Source organism: Pinus tabuliformis, chromosome X, assembly GCF_031772625.1.
Source record: "Pinus tabuliformis cultivar Carrire ecotype Pingquan chromosome X, CPIR1, whole genome shotgun sequence".
Classification (NCBI taxonomy): domain Eukaryota; kingdom Viridiplantae; phylum Streptophyta; class Pinopsida; order Pinales; family Pinaceae; genus Pinus; species Pinus tabuliformis.
This window is the reverse complement of record NC_142308.1, coordinates 1,542,978,837-1,543,003,275: the sequence shown is the minus strand read 5'-3', so window position 1 is coordinate 1,543,003,275 and position 24,439 is coordinate 1,542,978,837. Positions and strand designations below refer to the sequence as shown.

At 40.4% G+C, this 24,439-nt stretch overlaps 1 protein-coding gene and 1 pseudogene across 2 annotated transcripts in view; one reads left to right on the top strand and one right to left on the bottom strand.

Annotated features, from left to right (window-relative positions):
• The window catches only part of LOC149145934 (uncharacterized), a 264,965-nt gene that overhangs the window by 184,765 nt on the left and 55,761 nt on the right, over window positions 1-24,439 (top strand). The window lies entirely within an intron of this gene.
• On the bottom strand, window positions 3,969-4,604 carry LOC149145935 (uncharacterized protein At2g38710 pseudogene; annotated as a pseudogene).

Here is a 24,439-nt window from a genome sequence, read left to right as displayed (position 1 = left end):
CTAATCATCATCATTTTTGATTTTGACTTCTCTTCTTGAGAATTTCGGACCTGCACTTTTGGACGAGTTTTTGGAGAATAAATGCACTTTGATGTTTGGATAAATTTCACACTATTGTCTTGGAGCTTCTTTGGCATGTTGTTGATGGATGGATATATTCTCATTATTTTGTAAGTACTTTGATGTCATATCTTTCTTATGCTAAATGTCTAATGCATGGAATGTCATTTCTATATCTTGAATGTGCCCTAAATTAATGCGAATTTGTAACAAGCACTAAGATTGTGAAAGTATTGTGTGCATTATTCATAAATGATGAGAATGAATGTTCCTAGAGGGTTACTATGTATGTTGTATCCTTGAAACTCCATCATTACATTGCCAACAAGTATAAATGTCTAGAGTAGCAGTCAAACTTTCTTATTAGGGTTTGTGACGCTGCAATAGGCCTCCTTGAGATAACGAAGTTTGAAAAACAAGGTTGCTTTGACTCCATTTTCCCATAAGGACTAGGCACTGATCTAAATACTAGGTGATCACCTTAAATTTCACCTTTTTTTTTGCCTTAACCCTAGAATCTCTCCTAGGGCCTAGTGCGAAATGCATTAGGTAGGTCCCCTTGAAGAGTGAATTGGTCCATTGCTACACTGGGGCCTCCTCTAGGTCTCATCAAAATTTGAGCGAATTCCCATGGCTAGATTTGGAGATATCCTAAGCTCTAGTTCCGACATCATATCTAAAACTAGGCTTCTTTGGTTAGTGGCTTTCCATAGGTCAACCTTACTTGAAAACTCATTGGAAGTTAACCATTCATTGGCCTATCTTACCCTTGCTTGTCTTAGGGCATTTTATTCCTCTTTGATCTTTCAAACCCTAAGCCTAGTTAAGGCATCCCTAGGTCTCTCTTGTGGTCCCAATCATCATATGATCTTAATCTCGCAAAACCTTAAGAGAGGTCCTTTTCCCTTTTTTAGGAAGCCTTGATCTAGTACATAACTCTTTTATTAAGCACTCTTTCACTTATATCTAGGCCTGCTACTCACAAGCCTTTCTTGGAGAGTCCTTCCCTTGCCTTTTTGAAGCAAGCAAGCTATCATTTGAGCCTCTCCTTTGAATGGGCTTTGGAAATCATATTGTACATTGTTATTGACCTCATCTTTGTAGTGATTTCCTTCATACTGGGACTCCTCCCATCGGTGAAAGTCCGTAAAGAGCAGGGGATATTGACCGAGGTGACAGTGGGTCCTTGTCTCGTTGTTGCCATTTGGTCTAGTAGTTGTCCCTTAGGAACCCCTACTAGGACCCTTGCTAGATTGTGTGGTAACACATCCAGGGGAAGAAAACAATGGCTTTATTAATTATACCTCGCCTGGGGTTCTAACCACCTGAATGCCTTCGACGTTGCAGGGACTGTGGCCTTGACCACTGCAAGGTCATCTTCATAACCACGAGTGAGGGTCTAAACTCCGCAAGCTGGGTGAGAAAGGTGGTCCTATCTTTCTATCAACCAAGCTTATGCTTGGAGGTTAATTGATTAATGCACGACTAATCCTCTAATGAGCTGCAAATTATGAGTGAATGTGTTAAACGAGATTATTAGGTGATCCTCTTAAAAACTTTGAATTTTAGATTAGATGCTTATGATGTTCAATTTGCTTGCTGATCCAGGAGGATCTCGAGACACCAAGGGGATGGATAAAGGCTCGAAATTCAAAATGGCAGAAAGGAGAATTTGATGGCATCAGTTGAGAGGGCTCGTCTTCCTGATCATGGTGGCACGAACGGTTTGTCAATCCGAGCTCGTATGCAAAAGATAGAGCTCTTCAAAGATTGGTATGGCAGAGGAAAAATGGGGCCCACAGTGCGCCACATGCCATCCCAGTCAGCACGTGGGACCCACATGGCAGCTTGACACATGGCAGCCCGTCATTAGCCTCCTAAACCTGCACAAGAAACATTTTGGTTATAACTGCAGTTTTTATATAGTTATCCACTTAACTATATCAAAAAACCAAATCAAGAAAGAAAATATATATAATAATAACCAAAACCATATAATAATATGGTTATACCATACATGGTAAAATGTTATAACGAAACCAAAACACATATAACAAATGGTTATAAAAAGGTGGATGTATATGGTTTAACCATATACTATATAAGGTTATGGTGGCCAATGTATGGAGGCAAACGTATGGTGGTTATAACAAGTTGGAAACCATACAACGAAGTTCCATATAAAGGCAACGGTCAACGAAGAAACGGATATGGTGAAGATTGCACGGACATACAGTGGTTGGGGAAGGCAACCACGTGGTGGTCCCTTCTCCCCATAAGCTTCAAACGTACAAAACAAGGATTCCGTAGGATTGGGATAGGTGAGTGTGGTCCCGTGAAGTACGGGCCCACTCCCCAATCAACAGTTAAAAAATATATATGGCATACAGTTTATGAAAAATGGAATGTGGTTATTTTAAAATGGGTTTTGGTAAAAATAAACCATAACCACATTATGGATTAATCCGCCCAGGTTTATATAAAACTCATTTTTTTAACCATAAAAAACGAGGGAGATCAGCGGCACGAATTTCGAGACAAGGTGGTGGAACTTTGAGCACTCAGAAACACTGGTGGAACCTTGCTTGAGCAGAATTTTTGCAGGAGGGTGATTTTGGTCCAGTATCAGAATTGGGCAAGTTTTATATGGATTTTACACCTCTCGGCGACGGGAATCCATTGGTGGTGTCAGTTTCTGCAACAGAGCTCTCCAATTTTTGGGCACTTTTCAGCATGGAGGTATAATGCTCCATTTTGTAAATTGATGAATGTAACTTCTTTTGATGCCATTTTTAATGAATGAAGGCCTCCCCATTGATCGAGCAGGGCCCGGAGACGTAGTCCAGGAGGGACGAACTCCGTTATCAAGTTCTTGTCTTCTTGTCTTCTCATGTGTTTCTTCTTCTTCTTCTTACATGTGCACATTTAAGTTTCTCTTTGGTTAAGCTACAAACTGTTTATGTAATTCTTTTCATGCATCTATAAACAAAAGATAATCTGGATCAATTGCGCAAACAAGTACTTAAAGAAGGCAATTATGGGAACAATCTCAACTAAGACAATGTGCTAATGGAACAAGATCAACAAAATTCTGAAGCATAAAATATGTTACTAAAGCATGAAAACTGATAGCTTGTAGGCTTGAATGTAAAAATACACGAGGTATTTTAAATAATAATTTATTATATATATAAAATGTATAAGTGATGTCGAATGTTACAATGAGGCCCTGTTTTTATACGTAAGCAAGTGACCTTTCATGATTAGGCATGTCTTTTTACTTAACTTAATGACTATTTAACATAATCAATATTTGATTATTTAATATTTACATTTATTAAATTTATTTACTTGTTATGAATTATATTCATAACATAGCCCCTTCCTTTAGAATCTTTGTCCTTAAAGCTTATTGTCGGCAATTTCCTTCAGTTTGCAATGTGCATTTGTCATCTTGGCATATGTAACTCGATGCCATTGGCACCTTTGCCTTGAATAATTCACTTGGTAACACTGTCTTGAATCCAGGGTTATCGTTTTTTTTTTTTTTTTAAATAATTCTATTTTTTTTAATAACTCTACATTTTTTTTCAATAACTCTAATTTTTTTCCCTTTATATAGCTCTAATTTCTTTTTTAAATAATTCTATTTTTTTGTTTTATTTTTTTCAATAACTACAATATATATATATATATATATATATATATATATATATTTATTTTTTAATTTTTTTTAAAGGATAGGAATTTTATATATTTTGATTTTTGTTAACGTTAATATAGATTTCGTTTCTTAAATATAATCACAATCTAACACAAATTTTAGCCTCGCGCTTTGCACATGTTTATATAGGCACAATCAAGAAATACGTTAAAAACAAATTTAACAAATGACCAAATTCTTTTTTTCATGGTTCAAATTCTAATAGAAGTCGTTTAAAGACGAGGGAGAGTGCCTCTTGTTCTTCTCCAAATTTAACATACTCACTGTAATCCATAGTGTGAACACTACTTTGGTAACGAGAGATGCAGACTGCTTTTCGAAGAGACTCAGTTATGCGACCCTTAAACCTTGATTTTCGCACAAGAGAATCAATTGTCTGCTTCTTTGTCCAACCCTCTTGTAGAGCAACTTCCGGCAAGAATGTTGCCTCGCGTGTTGTATTATCATATGGATCACTAAACTTAATAATTATACCATGCTTTCCAATATCCCAATCTAGATAATTGGCTGCCACCTCGTAATCTGTCAGGATAGACACTGTGCATTCTAGCTTTAGAATTTCTGCAGCCTCTATAGGTGGGAAGCAGATATCACGTAGGGCACTTTCAAGCACGTAGTCTTTCAACCCGTTATAAGCACTGCTGGCGTCAAGTGAATCGACACATCCTCTCAGATTCGGTTTCCCACCATCAACTTTTTCCCATGTGACAAATAATGGATGTTGGCCATCGTCAAAGGCAGGAGGCACAGGCTCGCCGGTGTAATGAGCCACTAAAGTGTCGAAGCAGTACACCACCATTTCTTTGCTTGCAGACACCATCTCGAATCCCCTTATTGAATGATTTTTTTTTATAGATGAAAGGTACGTGCAGAAATAACAAAAAAAATCCCTTGACTTGTGGCACGATGGGTGACTCGAACGTTGGATCAATTGGCAGAATGCTGGCTCGATTCGTAGCTTACGGATCGATCTGATGCGACGGTTGATTGGTTGAAGCGGCGTGCCTGCTGCGTGTTCCAAACCTCTGTCCATCTCAACGATGGGTTGTTCTAAAGGTTGGGCATCCTCCTCCATGACCAGAGTTTCGATGCCCTTGCCATAGCAAATTGGACAAATGGAAGCAATATTGTTATTGTTATTCACATGCTCCTCCGAAATCGTTATGTTACGCGACTGTTGAACAATGTCTATGTCATCATCATCTAATAAGACAAAGAGTGATTCTAGGTCACGGCCAATTCCTTCTATCTCATTATCCTCTAATAACCGCAAGGCCAAATCTGTCTCACCACCAAGTGCTTCTTCGATGTGATTATGAGAGTCCAGTAACAGTTCGTTTGAGAGTCTTACACTATCATTTCCAGAATCCGTTGAATTGATATTATTGGATGGTGAGCAGGTTGAGGAAGTTGACCTTCTTCCACCCTGCGCACTCCGGCTTCTTTGCCGGCTTGACCCGCTTCCTCCGTGGTATTCCATCTCGATATATTTCAAAAATGAATTGATGTTTTCAAGTATTTTGGACCTAATTTTATCCAGCATCTGCTTCGTGTTCTTATTTTCTTGTTCCTCAAGATAGTCTTCATCCACATCAAGACCAGTTGAAACTTCAGAGATTTCCACCTCTACACTTGGAAATGCGGAAGAAACCCCAATTTTTGAGTATAGCGTACTAGCAGCCCCATCACTTTCAGATACATTAGACACAGATTTGTTTTCAATGTGAAATGCAACAAGAGAAAATGAATTTGCAGATTCAGACGTGGCTATTGAATTGGGCTCAGAATCAGGAAGAATTGCAAAGCTATCCAGATTCTCAGATATGGTAGTGGTTGTGGAATCATGTAGTGGAATAGATACCACATCATTGCTGTCAGTGACTGGCACCACCTTAATTGGACCAGATTCAGGCTCTTTCAGTTCCACTTTTTGAATGGAGACAGCCATAGCAGAAATACTCACATCACCCTCACCGCCTTCAAATCTCAGACCGTTAGTTTCCTCATGAAGAAGAAAGCACTGGTTTGTACCTGCAGTCTCATGCAGTTCGCTTGAAACTTTTGCATCTTCCTCATTGTTATGATATTGTTCATCTTCTTTCCCTGCTTTGCCTAGTTTCGTTTCTTCATTGTCGCTATTGTCTTCCTCTGCATAACTTTTCTTTAGACATGCTGAAACTTCTGCACATGATTTTTCTAATTGCTGAAACGCTTCTTGAATTTTACTAAACTGCTCAACTCATTCGGGACGTGAACATAATGGCACATTGTGCGGCGAACAACGTTGAAAGACCCGCATGATTATATTGTGTGCCATGGCTCTGATACCACTGAAGCATAAAAACCGATAGCTTGTAGGCTTGAATGTAAAAATACATGAGGTATTTTAAATAATAATTTATTATATATATATAAAATGTATAAGTGATGTCGAATGTTACAATGAGGCCCTGCTTTTATACCTAAGCAAGTGACCATGTCTTTTAGACATGCCTTTTCACTTAACTTAATGACTATTTAACATAATCAATATTTGATTATTTAATATTTACATTTATTAAATTTATTTACTTGTTATGAATTATATTCATAACAAATTCCCAAATACAAATCACTTCAAGATCAATTCAATGATTATCAATCTCAATGTAACAAATGCTCAAATGAATCCTTTAGCAATATGATGTGTAAATTGGAAACCAAGGATTAGCAACACCAATGGAGCAAGATGAATTTTAACACAATTAGCAATTGCTAATATCACAATTTTAACCACAATATTATCGCAAGGAGATGATATCACAAGATTAACTTTAGATTGCAATGATGTTAAACAAGATAATGCTCTTATCCAATTCCTAATGTCACTTATCAATTAGAAGCAATATGTGATATCAATAGAATGCCAATGTCAAGTTAATCTTCTTGAGATGAGATTACTAACAGTGAATTAAGTATGCAATGCAACCAAGGCAAGATGAGCAATGATTAACAATTATTCAAGCTTCACAATGCGATATGCAATTAGATTCTCTTCACAAATGAGGTTGATTTTTATTAGAACACACTTAGATGTAAAATTACGCCAATGATGCAAATTGCAAAGAGTGATCAGCAAGACAAAAATCATTAGTTTAACCACTCAGAGCAAAAGCACTTATGTTACTTTGCCAAACCAAGCTTATTATGGCTTCTTAAATGTATTAGGACTGCCTGGATCAAAATTTAGCACCAAAACCCACAAACTTCACTGCTGTAGCATTTATATCAGATTTAGAAGTTAATATATCAGACTCAGGAAAATGTATATCAGCTCTCCAAAATCAACTAGAAAACCATAGAAACCATGAGACAAGTCTTTCTTATCACTTGAGATTAAATGTCTACTAATTATGAGCTTATATGAATGTGTTTTTAGGGCTGTTTAGAGTGTTATTTCAGAGATTATGCCACTGTAAATATAATGCTTCAGATCTGATTTATGAAACAGTGAGGAAGAAACAAGGTTAGAGAGCAAACCCTTAGGCCTAGAGGCCTAGTTTGATGACTAGTGACCTTCCAAAGTGCACTAGATCATTTCCAAACATCTGCAACACAAATGTTAACCTTGCAAATAGTGGATCAACCCTCTTGTGGCTGAAACTAGGGCTTTTAGGGCTGGTTGGTGGCTTGTTTAGCAACTTTGGCCCTTGAAACCCTTGCCCAAGAGGCTAGTTAATCTGCAAAACAAATTGTTAGCCCAATAAACTCAAAATTTATGATCCAAAACAATAGATATCAGTCCCAAATAATTTTGAGTGATGCCCTAGGCCTTCAACCACAATTTTTTTTTGGTCAAAATTTGATGCCAAAACTGCAAAAAATGGCCAACGATGGAAGAAAAATGCCCAACAAGGCTAGTGGCTAAGGGAAAAGCCCCTCTAGGGGCTGCATCTTACCCACAAAGACCTCTAAGAGGCTGCGGCTTGCCCACAAAGGCCTCTAAGGACTGTGGCAAGGCAAGGGAAGGCCCTTAGGGCTTGCGGCTAAGCCCAAGTGGGCTGCCGCTTGGGTAGAAACCCCAAGAAGGGGCTGCGGCCACCCTAAAAAAGTGTTGCGATCTCCAAGAGGAGCCCTTATAGGGCTGCTGCAGAGGAGGAAAGGGCTCCTAGAGCCCATGACTAGGCTAGAAGAGCCCTAAAAGGGCTAGTGGCTACCCCAAAGGGAACTTAGACCCCTGCAAAATGCAAAATATCACTACAAAAAGTCTCCAAAGGCTTGCGGCTTCCCTCTCTTGCTGAGCATTGGGTTTTTGGAAGATGGAGAGGGTAGATCTTACCCTTAAGGGCCTAGATCAACCTTCCTCTCTTGAATGAATAACCCAAAAAACAATTGTTCCTTCAAACCCTTGAGCTATCACCTGCACAAATGAAAAAAAGAGAACCCAAATACCCAATATATAGAAAAAATTTAAAACCCCAAACCCCAATATCCTATACAAAATTTAAAATTAAAATACAAGGGTTAGAAAACTTATTTACAAATATTTACGACATTCACAAAAATAAATTAGCTCCTAATGGCATGTAAATTTCGTTATAGCACAAGAGGAAGGAATTGAATTTTTTTTTTTTTAGAAATTTTAAAATATGAATGATGTATGTAAATAAATCACTGACCAAAACCCTTCCGCAAATTACCCTGCAAAATGAAGCCTCAAAATCTAAACACGGTCGATTCCTCCCTACAGACTGTGAACTTGGAGACCAAGGGCTAGCATACCCATAGATATCTATTCAAAACTTAAAGATAAATTGTTAGATCATAAGAGATTTAGACCTGTAGATCTAAACCCAACACCTTAGGCAAGATACCTGTACCAATCAGTCTTTTAAAATTCCGCTGAGCCAACCGAGCCAGACCCATGCTCGGGCTGACTTGGTACAAAAATCGGTCCAAAGGCCGGTCTGTTACGAAACCGGTTTGGTAATAGACTGGCCGGCTCGACCGAGCCAAACCCATGCCCGGGCCGACTTGGTACAAAAACTGGTCCAAAGGTTGGTCTGTTACGGAACCGGTTTGGTAACAGACTAGCTGACTCAATGGAGTTTGACTTAAATCGACCGAGACAGTCAAACCCGGTCAGCGATGGAAATTGGAGGGAAAGCAGACTCCAAACTTGGTTTTTTTTTTGGTTATAGGTTTTTTGCTTGTCCATCTAACCTCTCCCTCGCCTATAAAAGCTACCCACCCCCCTCACATTTCCTCACAACCATCTCGTTGCATTTGTGAGGAGTTTGTGAAAAGTAGTGGAGATCGTGACAAGGAGGAGAAGCCATGGGTTTCCCTATCTGACTCTGATTTAGAGTCTAAGACAAATGATGTTGGCTTCTCTAGTTGTAGTCATTTTGAAAATTTATGAATCTAACAAACCAGAAATCCTACTGTAGTAAATTGATTTGCATTACCTACTTGTGTTCTTCATTTTAACAAGTTATTTTCAGAAATATTCAGGAAATATTAATGCAAATACACTGTAGCCTACACCAATATACATATCAAGTACTGAAAAATAAATGAGACAACCACACAAAGGACACACTTATTTTTGGACTAAACGTCCCCAGAAAAAACCCAATGCGGAAAAACCGGTGCAACAGATATAAGGGTTTTATTATTAAGTAGATTTCTGAATACAACTAGGGTGCCAAATCCAGCTCACCCAACAGAGAATAAACCTAGCAGAAGTACCTCTATCCGGAGACAGATATTTTGGCGAATCCAACAACAAACAAACCCCATAGGGTGACTGCGTTGTCCCTAGTGCTGTGCAGCGATGGCTGCTCCCAGCTCTGCACTGGAAATGCGTCACCTCCTTTAGGTGCTGCATCACCCTCCCAGTGAGCCTTCTTGACTCAGAAATCGATCTGCTGAACTGATGCCTGATCTGCCTCACAGAAACCCCAACACTACCTCTGTGTGACTGCGTTAGCCCCTCTAGCTTCTGTGTCATCCTCCTGGAGCTACACTATCTCTCCCTAGTGCTGCACTGCCTCTCTGTTATGTATTCTCGGCCTTGGATGAAAGTCCTACTGCCGAACTTCCCCTCTCTGCACTAGAAGCTTACTCCAAAATTCTCAGCAAACCACGCCCCAGAATTTCGATCTAGCTCAAGTGCTACTCTCTCTGTGTGTGTTCTCCAACTGACCCCAAGCCTTCCTTTATACTGTTGAGAAATCAACGATCGTGATCTAACATCTAATCAACGACTAAGATTAAATAAGACTTGATCCTCGCCACTTAGAAGCTTCTCACCCATATTTACATTAATTCACTTTAATTATTTTAATTTCCTAAGTTTTAACTTAGGCACCATTAAAAATAATTAATTATTTGAATAACATGCACTTCAAGTGGAATTTCTACAAACGTTTTTTGGGTTTTGGAGATCTCATGTGTTCTAGCCCCTTCACAAAATTTCGGAGTTAGAGAACATCTGATGCTACCCAAAAAAATCAACATTCCCACTTAGTGAGGAATGTGCTCTAGCAATACTTCCCAGCAGAAGTATCACACTGATCCACGACATCGGTCCTTTGCGCTGCTAATGTTCGACTTGCTACCCTTCATCCACTGCGCTGCTGCAATCTGTACTGCTGCCCATGACACTGCCACTGTCACTGTTGCATCTGTACTGCAACTCCCTCTCAATATGCTGCATCATGCTGCCCATAGCACTGCCACTGCTAACTGTTGCATTGCAACTCAGTTGTTGAGAAGTAAGCAACTAAAAAGCCACCCAAAAGCTGACATGTTGGTCAGTCTGGATGCCCCTTGACGCTGAAGCTACCTCTGCTGCTAATCTGTGCTGACCCTCTAATGCTATTGCATTGCTGTTGTATTTTCTCTATGCCTTTCGCATTGCTGCAACACTCCACTGCGCTACTTCAAACTTTGGCGTTCTAGCTCTGTCACTGTTGCTCCATCATCCCTTGCACCAACTGACTCTCGTCATTCTGCTACTGTCATTAAGGGCTCCCGTAGCCGTACGTGATCCAAGAGTTTGGGCACCTCAAGGATCCTGCCCTCTTTATGTAGGCCTCTCGACGACAACTCAATATCTGTTAGGATATTCCGACACATAGGATATAGTTAAGTTCAACTTGGTCTAGTATAGAGTTAGGTTAGAGTTAGGTAAAGTGTGTTTCTTTACCGTTGTACATTTTGTAACTTACAATCCGACGGTCACGATATGTAGTGATCCGACGGTTCACTCTCACCTCGGTATTACCGACACTTGATCCGTGGCTTGACACCCGATTGGTCCATGAGTTCTATTTAAAGCGCATGGAGGGTCATTGTTCGGGTAATCCGTGCATGAGAGAAGCTTATGTAAATTTTCATTCTTTGATTAATAAATTGCCTGTAGTACCCACGTTGGGACAGGCCGTGGACTGTTTCCCTCCTTGCACTCTGAGGGTTTTAACCACGTCAAAAATACTGGTGTATTGATTTGAGATGTGGTTGTGAGCGGTGTCCTTTTGGTATTCTTTCTGTGGAACTTACCCTGTAAATTCCTACATGGTATCAGAGCTATTTGAGGGCCGCGTCCGTTGGTGATCCAAATCTGAAGCCGGTAGAACTGCATGCGGCTGTCGTTTCCTAGATCTGCTGTTTCTGACTGCTTTCGGGCCGAGAGGACTGCTCTGTTGCGTTCGGAGCATCTGTTCCAGTGAGGAACCCCTTTCGTTTCACGCGAAAAGGTTTCCGGTAGCCCTAGCTGCGTCATTTTTCAGATCGGGAGGTATACAGTGTTTTTTTTGCAGTTTACTGTTATTTTCTCTCTGCTTATTTCGGTCTCAGTTTATTTAGCCTTTTTTTTTAACCGGATCTATACCTTTCATTTCTGCGTATGCTCTTTGCCCTGCGACTCTGTGCGATTTGGGCAAATCAGAAACAGAAAGGAAGGATTTTTCTCATGCGTATGCTCTTTTCCCTGCACCTTAGTGTGATCTCGGAAAATCAGAAACATTGAGAAAAATATTTAGTTTTTCAGCTAAAGCTAACTTTGAGATTTTTTTTAAAATTTCTAGTTTTTTGGCTAAAGCTAACTTCGAGCCGCAAGGTTCGTTTTTCTTTGCATATTCGTGTTGGGTTTTGTGTTTTGTGTTTTGTAGGGAAAAAGAGCTTTCTCAAGGCAAGCACGCAAACCGAGGCCCCCCCCCCCTCTCTCTCTCTCTCTCTCTCAAATTTTTTGTATAGATCAATTGGTTCAAAGCTATTTTAAGAGAGTAGAGGTCTTGGGTTCAAGTCTCCATTTTGTGGGGGCGGATTTTTTCATTCCCGCACATTCGCGCACTTTGCCGGCTACTTCAACAATTATTTTTCAAAAAGCCATAACTTCTTCATCCGGAAGCCTTTTTCAGAGCCGTTTTTTTTAAAACCGCCTACTTTTTCGAGATCTATCCATTGGAACACCTACTTTCAGCATCTTCAGCTTCAGTTTTTTTTAAAAAATGGAAAGCCCATGCCAAGTCATTCTTGACAGCACTAACTACTTCCAATGGGTAGCCTACATCGAAGATTTACTTAGAAGTAAAGGTCTCTTCAGAATAGCCACAGACCAAGAGAAGAAACCAAAAGATGAAGACAAGGCGGCAAAATGGGAAAATAGACAAGATCAAGCACGTGGTTTGATAGGGATGTCTATTTCTCCTGATCTTAGATTCCACATTGCGGAACTTGAGACTCCTCATGAAGCATTAGAAAAACTTGCTAAAGTTTTTGGGATTAAAAATGAAATTAGAGCCCATCAACTTGAAAATGAGCTGCTTACTTTGGATCCTAATAATTTTTCTTGCATTGAAGATTTCTTGTCCAAATTCAAGAACCTTAGATATCTCCTGGAAGGTGTTAAAGTTAAGAAAGAGATGGTAACCTTATTTATTCCATCCTTACTAAGTTGGGACCAGCCTACTCTGTATTTGTTTCCACTTTCCATTCTACAAGAGAAGCTTTCATTTGTCAAGGACAAGACTACAAGCCCCCTTCCTTTGACTCCTTTTGTGATTCCTTAATAAGAGAACAAGAAAAACTCTTACACCTTGGTCTTCTTAATCTTGGAAACTCTTCCATTAAAGCGTTAGCCGCCCAGCAGCAACCAAATTCAAAGAATCCTAAGAAGTCATATCCTCAAAAGAATGGTCCTAAACCGTTTCAGTCTCAAAATGAAAGATCATTTCAGCAAAATGATAAGACCAATAAAAACAAATGGAAGAAGACTGATAGACATTGTAACTTTTGTAATCGAGATGGCCACTTAGAATCTAAATGCTTTAAGAAGATGGAAGCCTTGGAAGCCGCAATGAAGAAACATAACATCCATGTGGAGCCTACTTCAACTTCAACTTCCGGAATGGCACTTTCTGCATGTCATTGTCAATCATCTCAGTCTGGTTATGCATTAAATGTATCTTCTTCTTCTTCTCATTCTCATGAGTGGCTCATTGATTCTGGAGCCTCTTGTCACATGGCCAAAAACCAAGCCATGTTTTCTTCTTTAAATGATTGTAACACCAAAAATATATATATTGGTGATGATAGATCTCTTAATGTTGTAGGGACTGGAACTGTTCATCTAGACAATGGTCAGTTTAATGATGTATTATGTGTTCCAACCTTATCCTGCAACCTTCTATCTGTCTATCAGATAACTCATTCAGGTGAAGGTAAAATTGTTGAATTTTCACCTCATGATGTTGTAATCAAGGATCTAAAAGATCCTAAACAGATTCTAGCTACTGGTCTTGCTGATGATTCCAAAAGGTTGTATAAGTTTCACAACTTTGGGTCATCCAATCTTCCCTCAGTATTTGTTGCTCATAATGATGAAGTGAGCAAACTTTGGCATGAGCGATTTGGTCACTTAAACTATCGCTCCCTTCAGCATCTATGTAAAGAAAATATGGTGACAGGTCTTCCTATGGTATCTTGCAGAGATGGTGTTTGTTCCGGATGTGTACTCGGAAAACATCATCGGGACAGTTTTGACAAACGTGCCTCTTGGCACGCCTCAGCCCCTTTACAGCTTGTGCACAGTGATTTATGTGGTCCTCTTCCTGTTGCTTCATTCTCTGGCTGCAAGTACTTCTTAACTTTCATTGATGATTTCTCCAGACGCACTTGGGTATACTTCTTAAAACTCAAGAGCGAAGTATTTACCACTTTTTTGGCCTTCAAAGCATTTGTTGAAAAACAATCTGGACATCAAATTCTTAAGCTAAGAACTGATAATGGTGGAGAATATGTTAAAAACACATTCATCAACTTTTGCACCGAAAATGGAATTCAAATGCAACATACTGTTCCATACACTCCACAACAAAATGGTGTAGCTGAAAAGAAAAACCGCACCTTAAAGGAAATGGCTAATTGTATGCTGCAATCTAAAGGACTCAGTCTTAGTTTTTGGGCCGAAGCAATTAATTGTGCAAATTATATAATCAATCGCACTCCTACTAAGGTTCTAGAGAATATCACTCCAGAAGAAGCTTGGAGTTCCATTAAACCAGATGTAAGTCACTTTCGTGTGTTTGGAAGTGAAGCATGGGCCCATATTCCAGATGAAAAGCATAAAGCTTTAGAACCTAAAAGTGAGAAATGTACTTTTGTTGGATATTCTGAAGATGTAAAAGGTTATAGACTTATTCCATTTAAGTCCAAAAATGTTATCATTAGAAGAGATGTAAAATTTGATGAAAATAAATCGGCCTGCGAGCCTAGTCCGGCGGATGTGCCACCTCTTCCTATCTCTTCTATCTTTGAAAACATTTCTTCTTCAGATGATGAAAGCGAGGATGATAATCCTCCCCCACCTTCTCAGGATCCTCAACTTCCAAGATGGGTCTGTGCCACTCGGGATGCAGCAGGTGATCTTGCCGGTGATCCTACAGATCAGCGACGTACACGTTCTCAGTTTGAAAGAGCCTCTTCTTTACTGGCTCAAGCTCCAGTAAATCATGATCCTGACACTTTTGCAGAAGCTTCAGGCCATCCACATTGGGAAGCAGCTATGAATGAAGAATATCATTCATTGATGACAAATGATACATGGGATCTTGTTCCTCTACCAAAGGGACGCAAACTTGTTAGATGTAAATGGGTTTACAGAACCAAGTATGGACCAGATGGGAAAGTTGATAAACATAAAGCTCGTCTCGTTGCTAAGGGCTTTTCACAGGTTGAAGGCATTGACTACACTGAAACCTTTTCTCCTGTTGCCAAAATGAACTCCATCCGCCTTGTTCTTTCCCTTGCTGCCTCTTTAAAATGGGAAGTCCATCAGATGGATGTTAAATCTGCCTTCTTTCATGGGGACTTGCAGGAAGAAATCTATATGGAACAACCCATTGGCTTCATACAAACAGACTCCAGCCTTGTTTGTCGACTTAAGAAATCCCTTTATGGCCTCAAGCAAGCTCCTCGGGCTTGGTATGCCAAAATGGATAGCTTTCTTTTAGAATCTGGCTTTTCTAGGTGTCATTCTGACAATACTGTCTACACCAAGAAAGAGGGAAACTCTCTTATCATCCTTGTTCTTTATGTTGATGATCTTATTCTTACTGGTAGTGATCCCAACCTTATAAACCATGTGAAGTCCAGCCTTAAAAAGAAATTTGAAATGACAGACTTAGGACATTTACACTATTTTCTCAGTCTTCAAGTCTTGCAATCCCAAGAGGGTATTTTCCTTTCCCAGTCCAAGTATGCTTGTGATATTCTTCGTCATTTTCACATGGAAGACTGCAAGCCAGCCCCTTCTCCCTTTCAGTCTGGAGTCAAACTTTCAGTCTCTTGTACCTCTCCTGAAGTTGATGCTACCTTATACCGTCAACTTGTCGGAAAACTCCTGTATTTAACCCATACTCGTCCTGATCTTTCCTTTGCTGTTGGCCTTGTTGCTCGTTTTATGCAAAACCCCCGTGAAAGTCATTGGAAAGCAGCTAAAAGAATACTTCGTTATGTTCGAGGTACAGTACAGTTTGGGATTCATTACAGTGCCAAAGCAGCTCCTCTGTTAGTTGGTTTCACTGATTCTGATTGGGCTGGTGACCCTGATGATCAGAAGTCTACTGCCGGTTATGTCTTCACTCTTGGTTCAGGACCTATTACATGGGCTTGTAAGAAACAGGCTGCCATTTCTCTTTCGTCAGCAGAAGCAGAGTATCGTGGTGCCGTGGAAGCTAGTAAGGAAGCCTTGTGGCTTCGTCAGATCCTATCAGAGTTTGGCTTTGAGCAGCAGCATTCAACCACACTTTGGCGTGATAATCAAAGTGCCATTCAGCTATGCAAAGATCCAGTCCAGCATCAGCGCAGCAAACACATTGAACTACACATGCACTTCATCAGAAAGCTCATTCATGACCATGTTCTTGAAGTGCAATATTGTCCAACAGATGATCAGGTTGCAGACATCTTCACAAAGGCTCTCACAGAGGCGAAGTTCACTAAACTTCGATATATGCTTGGAGTTCAGGAAGTTGTCACTAAGGGGGGATAGGCTCTAGTGCCTCCTTCCTTCTCCTATTGTGTCATATTTGTAAATCCTTCAATCCTATCCCAAGTTGTTCTTAAGGGGGGATGTTAGGATATTCCGACACATAGGGTATAGTTAAGTTCAACTTGGTCTAGTATAGAGTTAGGTAAAGTGTGTTTCTTTACCGTTGTACATTTTGTAACTTACAATCCGACGGTCACGATATGTAGTGATCCGACGGTTCACTCTCACCTCGGTATTACCGACACTTGATCCGTGGCTTGACACCCGATTGGTCCATGAGTTCTATTTAAAGCGCATGGAGGGTCATTGTTCGGGTAATCCGTGCATGAGAGAAGCTTATGTAAATTTTCATTCTTTGATTAATAAATTGCCTGTAGTACCCACGTTGGGACAGGCCGTGGACTGTTTCCCTCCTTGCACTCTGAGGGTTTTAACCACGTCAAAAATACTGGTGTATTGATTTGAGATGTGGTTGTGAGCGGTGTCCTTTTGGTATTCTTTCTGTGGAACTTACCCTGTAAATTCCTACAATATCGCCCCACCTCTTCTTTAGAGGTGCATGAGCACTCATGGCGCAATCATTATTTTCCTCTTTGTCAGCTTGCGCTGGAGTAACCTTTGAGTCAGGCTTCTCTTCTTTGCCCTTCTTTCGAGGGCACTGCGTGGTGGAATGACCCATTTCTCCACACTTGAAGCATTTGACTTTGAATATGTCCTTTCATTTCTGTTGCCCTCGCTGTCCCGCTGATGTGAGAGCTGCATCCTCCTCTTCGTCCTTCTTGATTTTGACTCCTTTGCTGCTGCTTCCCACCTTGGTCCATCGTCTGATGATGCAGGAGCATTCACCTTAGAAGAATCATTGTATTTTAGTAGACATAGGGGGTGTTGGAAATAATACTGAGAGGGGGGTGAATCAGTGTTATCAAGTCAATTATTTTCTTTTTCACACCCAGATCATATACGCTACTTCAGTTAGAGAAAACCGCGTATATACCCAACTACAGTAAAGGAAACCTGCGTATAACTTACAAACTTGTAATTTAATTAATCTTCAGATGTTGATTTAAATCTGTGTGTCAGAACCATAGAAACAATAACCAGGAACATGGAAAATGCAGACAGTCACACACAAGAACACAAGATATAAGGTGGAAACCCAATGTGGGTGAAAACCACCTGCTGCAATATGTCTCTATCTTTTTCAATTAGAAACTTCTTTTTACAATGATTCTGTACTGGTGCAGTCCTTTACCAGTACGCAGGCTGCAACCTGCAGAGAGCTACAACCCTCTCTTGTTCTCCAACTTCTCCTGGAAGGAAGCTACAACCCCCTTAGCTCTTGCACTAGCCAAGATACTAGTACGTAGGTGCTGGCCTACAGAAGGCTACAACCTTCTCTTTCTTCCAAGGACCACGTTTCATAAATTTTCAGACTGGATCCATGAACATCAATCAATCATCAAGAATTTCTGCATCAAACAATCTCCTTTTCACCAATTAAAACTGAATCAAATCGACACTTCTCTGACAGCTGTACCCAGAACACAGTAACAGTAACCACACACCAAATTCTGAACCCAGAACACTGCAGCAATAAACAGAAGCAGCTAGAACACAATTCAAGAGACGTACGCTACTTCAATAACCAGAAACCTGTGTGCATACGCTTCTGTGTTTGGACCAACCTGCGTATACGTGGTTTTTACTCACAAAACCAGCGTGTATATGTGCCTTCGATTCACCGAACCTGCGTACAGATCTATAACGGATAATTCACTCTTCCAAATATTCAGTCATTAGTTAACCCAGATTACCAGATTTATAGATCAAGCATGCGCCACATATAACGGATCAAAATCATACAAAGATACTATTATTCAAGCCTTAAGATTATGACTCATCAATAAACTTATCCTTCTCCTTGCGCTCAGGTTCCTCCTTCATTCAGATCTAGATCTGCACCATAACCCAATCACCAGTATTCCAGATCTATCACTTTATCAAATATTCAATAATTCAGATGATCCTTTGCCAAATGATCTCCTTCCTCTTTTATAGTCTTAGGCCTTTCACAATACCACGATCCACAACCATAACAAAACAATACCATGGATCCAATACTTGGGATCAACACTTCTGACGAGATACCATGGCCCAAAACCATAGGTTCAAATTCCAAGGACTAAATACCACGGACCAAAAGTAAGTTTTCCAACATGTACGCGCTTTTCTTTGCGTGAAAGTGCGTGTATACGCATACGCGCCTTTGTATCGTCTAACATGCGTGTATACGCGTCTTCTTCTAGGTGAACCTGCATATATATCTTTTCCTTCATTCTGAGACCCTGTACTGAGATCTGTCACCAAAGTGAGTTGCCATCAAGATGGCAACCCCAAGATCCTCAAAGTCATTCTCCCCGTTTGTAATCAAGGGCAAAGGGTTATGCTCCCCCTGAATACTTTGCTGAAATCTCTGCTCTGCTGTGCTGGCCATGCTCCCCCTGACTGTAGGCAAGATCTGCAAAAATATGTTCTTTACGAAGAACAATGATTTATACATCATAAAAGACCTTCCTATCACCAAAAGACTCTATACAACATCCATCACCCAACCAAGTGGGGATCATCCACCCAAACAAGTGGGGATACATCAGAAGATTACATATGACAACCAAAAACATTACAACATTCATCCCAGGCATAGTGGGGAAACCAACATAGGCCGTTACATGACCTTGATAATAATATTAAAAGATAGAGACGAATTATCTAGAGCAAGACTATGAAAGTCACCAATAACTAATATCAGCAGCACTATGCAGATCAGCAACCATGTTCTCCTTCTGCAGCTGATCCACCTGAACCCAAAACAGCTTGTGTATTCGAACCAAGAACTTCTAATGTAATGCCAACAATGCATTATTAGAAGGTTATCTGCTCCCCCTGAACCTGTGCCATAATGGTCTCTTGACAGACCCATATCAGACTCTCTTCCAGAGTCTGTCCCCACTGATTTCCTTCAAACCACCATATACGCGACTGTATCTGCATAAATCGGCGTATGTACGCGGATCCCCCTCATTCAACTCGCGTACAACCATATTTCTCTGAAACAGACAGGTTTCAACAACAAGATGATGCATCAACTACCCCTAGCTTCTGTCTGAGGTATTCAAATGTCTCCCTGGGCAGTGGTTTGGTGAGAATATCAGCAACTTGTTCCTTAGAGGAAACATACTCCAACTTGACCTTTTGTTCAAGCACTTGTTCCCGAAGAAAATGGTATTTGATAGGTATGTGCTTGGTCTTTGAATGCATGACAGGATTCTTTCAAATGCTAATTGCACTTGTATTTTCACAAAAAATAGAAATAGGTGGAGTACAAGTGATTTGAAGATCTTGCAATGTTTGCATCATCCAAAGGAGTTGTGTGCAGCAAGATGCAACAGCTACATACTCTGCTTCAGCTGTAGATAAGGCAATGGAACTTTGTTTCTTGCTGAACCATGATACTAATCTAGGACCCATGAAGAATGCACCACCACTAGTGCTTTTCCTGTCATCCACACTACCTGCCCAATCTGCATCTGTATATGCATGAAGTGTGATATCTGTATCTCTAGGATACCATAAACCATAGTTTTGAGTCCCTTGAAGGTATTTGAAAATTCTCTTGACTGCCTGAAGATGAGTTTCCTTTGGATTTGCCTGAAACCTTCCAACTATCCCTACTGCATGCATAATGTCCGGTCGGGTACTTGTTAGATAGAGTAGACTACCAACCATGGATCTATAGGTAGGTTGATGTACAGCTGCTGATTCATCATTTGTGCTGAGACTGCATCCTGTAACCATAGGAGTACATACTGGTTTCGAATCCTCCATCCCATATTTCTTCAAGATCTGCTTGAGGTACTTGGTTTGTGACAGAAAAATGCCATCTTTATTTTGTTGGACTTGTAAACCAAGAAAATATGTGAGCTCACCAAGCATGGACATTTCAAACTCCTTTTGCATTACCAAGGCAAAATTTTGACTCATGTCTTCTTCATTGCTGCCAAAGATGATATCATCGACATACACAACAAGTATTAACAACCTTTCATTGTCAACCTTTATATACAGATTGCTGTCTGTTGATCCTTTTGCAAAACCTTGTTGATGAAGGTACTCATCCAACCGAAAATACCAAGCCCTTGGAGCTTGTTTAAGACCATAGAGAGCCTTTTTGAGTCTGCATACAAGATTTGGATCATTTCCAAGGATGAACCCATCTGGTTGTTCAATGTACACTTCTTCATTCAAGTCTCCATTCAGAAAGGCAGATTTTACATCCATCTGAAATACTTTGAACTTTTGAAAGCTAGAGAGAGCAAGGAACATTCTTATAGCTTCAAGTCTAGCCACTGGTGCAAAGGTTTCTTCAAAGTCTATGCCTTCTTGTTGCGCATATCCTTTACAAACAAGTCTTGCTTTGTTTCTAACCACATCTCCATTTTCATTTAGCTTATTTTTGAAAATCCACTTTGTCCCTATGACATTCTTATCTTTTGGTCTAGGAACCAACTCCCAAGTGTTATTCCTTTCAATCTGCTCAAGTTCTTCGTTCATTGCCTTGACCCAGCATTCATCTTTGCATGCTTCTCGTACATTTTGTGGTTCGGTGGAGGAGAGCAATGCTAGATAGCTTGAAGCTTCTGAAATGGTTCTCCTTGTTTGTACACCTGCCTCTTTCTGTAGGAATTTACAGGGTAAGTTCCTCAGGCAGAACACCAAAAGGACACCGCTCACAACCAGATCGCAGATCAATACACCAGTATTTTGACGTGGTTAAAACCCTCAAAGAGGGAAACAGTCCACGACCTGAGCCAACGCGGCCACTTCAGGCAATTTATTAATAAAAGAATGAAAATTTACATATGTTTCTCTCATGCACGGATTACCCTACAAATGACCCTCCATGCGCTTTAAATAGAATTCATGGACCAATCGGGTGTCAAGCCACGGATCAAGTGTCGGTAATACCGAGGAGAGAATGAACCGTCGGATCACTACATATCGTGACCGTCGGATTGTAAGTTACAAAATGTACAACGGTAAAGAAACACACTTTACCTAACTCTATACCTAACTCTATACTAGACCAAGTTGTACTTAACTATTTCCTATGTGTCGGAATATCCTAACATCCCCCCTTAAGAACAACTTGGGATAGGATTGAAGGATTTACAAATATGACACAATAGGAGAAGGAAGGAGGCACTAGAGCCTATCCCCCCTTAGTGACAACTTCCTGAACTCCAACCATAAATCGAAGTTTAGTGAACTTCGCCTCTGTGAGAGCCTTTGTGAAGATGTCTGCAACTTGATCATCTGTTGAACAATATTGTACTTCAAGAACATGGTCGTGAATGAGCTTTCTGATGAAGTGCATGTGCAGTTCAATGTGTTTGCTGCGCTGATGTTGGACTGGATCTTTGCATAGCTGAATGGCACTTTGATTATCACACCAAAGTGTAGTCGGATGCTGCTGCTCAAAGCCAAACTCTGATAGGATCTGACGAAGCCACAAGGCTTCCTTACTAGCTTCTACGGCACCACGATACTCTGCTTCTGCTGATGAAAGAGAAATGGCACCTTGTTTCTTGCAAGCCCATGTAATAGGTCCTGAACCAAGAGTGAACACATAACCGGCAGTAGACTTCCGATCATCACGGTCACCAGCCCAATCGGAATCAGTGAAACCAACCAATAGAGGAGATGCTTCGGCACTGTAATGAATCCCAAACTGAATTGTACCTCGAACATAACGAAGTATTCTTTTAGCTGCTTTCCAATGACTTTCACGGGGGTTTTGCATGAACCGAGCAACAAGGCCAACAACAAAGGAAAGGTCAGGACGAGTATGGGTTAGATACAAAAGTTTTCCTACAAGTTGACAGTATAAGGTAGCATCAACTTCAGGAGAAGTACAAGTGACTGAAAGTTTGACTCCAGACTGAAAGGGAGAAGGGGTTGGCTTACAGTGTTCCATGTGAAAATGACGTAGAATATCACAAGCATACTTGGACTGGGAAAGGGAAATACCCTCGTTGGATTGCAAGACTTGAAGACCGAGAAAATAGTGTAAGTGTCCTAAGTCTGTCATTTCAAATTTCCTTTTAAGGCTAGACTTCACATGGTTTATAAGGTTGGGATCACTACCAGTAAGGATAAGATCATCAACATAAAGAACAAGGATGATAAGAGAGTTGCCCACTTTCTTGGTGTAGACAGTATTGTCAGAATGACACCTAGAAAAGCCAGATTCTAAAAGAAAGCTATCCATTTTGGCATACCAAGCCCGAGGAGCTTGCTTGAGACCATAAAGGGATTTCTTAAGTCGACATATAAGGCTGGAGTCTGTTTGTATGAAGCCAATGGGTTGTTCCATATAGATTTCTTCATGCAAGTCCCCATGCAAGAAGGCAGATTTAACATCCATCTGATGGACTTCCCAATTGAAAGAGGTAGCAAGGGAAAGAACAAGGCGGATAGAGTTCATTTTGGCAACAGGGGAGAAGGTTTCAGTGTAGTCAATGCCTTCAACCTGTGAAAAACCCTTAGCAACAAGACGAGCTTTATGTTTATCAACTTTCCCATCTGGTCCATACTTGGTTCTGTAAACCCATTTGCATCTAACAAGTTTTCGTCCCTTTGGTAGAGGAACAAGATCCCATGTATCATTTGCCAACAATGAATGATATTCTTCATTCATAGCTGCTTCCCAATCTGGATGGCCTGAAGCTTCTGCAAAGGTGTCAGGATCATAATTTACTGGAGCTTGAGCCAATAAAGAAGAGGCTCTCTCGAACTGAGAACGTGTACGTCGCTGATCTGTAGGATCACCGGCAAGATCACCTGCTGCATCTCGAGTAGCACGAACCCATTTTGGAAGCTGAGGAGCTGAAGGAAGATCCTGAGATGGTGGGGGAGGATTGTCATCCTCACTTTCATCATCTGAAGAAGAAATGTTTTCAAAAGTAGAAGAGATAGGGAGAGGTGGCACAACCGCCGGACTAGGCTCGTAGGCCGATATATTTTCATCAAATTTTACATCTCTTCTAATGATAACATTTTTGGACTTAAATGGAATAAGTCTATAGCCTTTGACATCTTCAGAATATCCAACAAAAGTACATTTTTCACTCTTAGGTTCTAAAGCTTTATGCTTTTCAACTGGAATATGGGCCCACGCTTCACTTCCAAAAACACGAAAGTGACTTACATCTGGTTTGATTGAGCTCCATGCTTCTTCTGGAGTGATATTCTTTAAAGCCTTAGTAGGAGTGTGATTTATTATGTAATTTGCACAGTTAATTGCTTCTGCCCAAAAACTAAGACCAAGTCCTTTAGATTGTAGCATACAATTAGCCATTTCCTTTAAGGTGCGATTCTTCCTTTTAGCTACACCATTTTGTTGTGGAGTATATGGAACAGTATGTTGCATTTGAATTCCATTCTCAGTGCAATAGTTGATGAATGTGTTTTTAACATATTCTCCGCCATTATCAGATCTTAACTTAAGAATTTGATGTCCAGATTGTTTTTCAACAAAGGCCTTGAAGGCCAAAAAAGTGTTAAATACTTCACTCTTGAGTTTTAAGAAGTATACCCAAGTGCGTCTGGAGAAATCATCAATGAAAGTTAAGAAATACTTGCAGCCAGAGAATGACACAACTGGAAGTGGACCACATAAATCACTATGCACAAGCTGTAAAGGGGCTGAGTCGTGCCAAGAGGCACGTTTTTCAAAACTGTCCCGATGATGTTTTCCGAGTACACATCCGGAACAAACACCATCTCTGCAAGATACCATAGGAAGACCTGTCACCATATTTTCTTTACATAGATGCTGAAGGGAGCAATAGTTTAAGTGACCAAATCGCTCATGCCAAAGTTTGCTCACTTCATCGTTATGAGCAACAAATACTGAGGGAAGATTTGATGACCCAAAGTTGTGAAACTTATACAACCGTGTAGAATCATCAGCAATGCCAGTAGCCAAAATCTGTTTAGGATCTCTTAAGTCCTTGATTACAACATCATGAGGTGAAAATTCAACGATTTTACCTTCA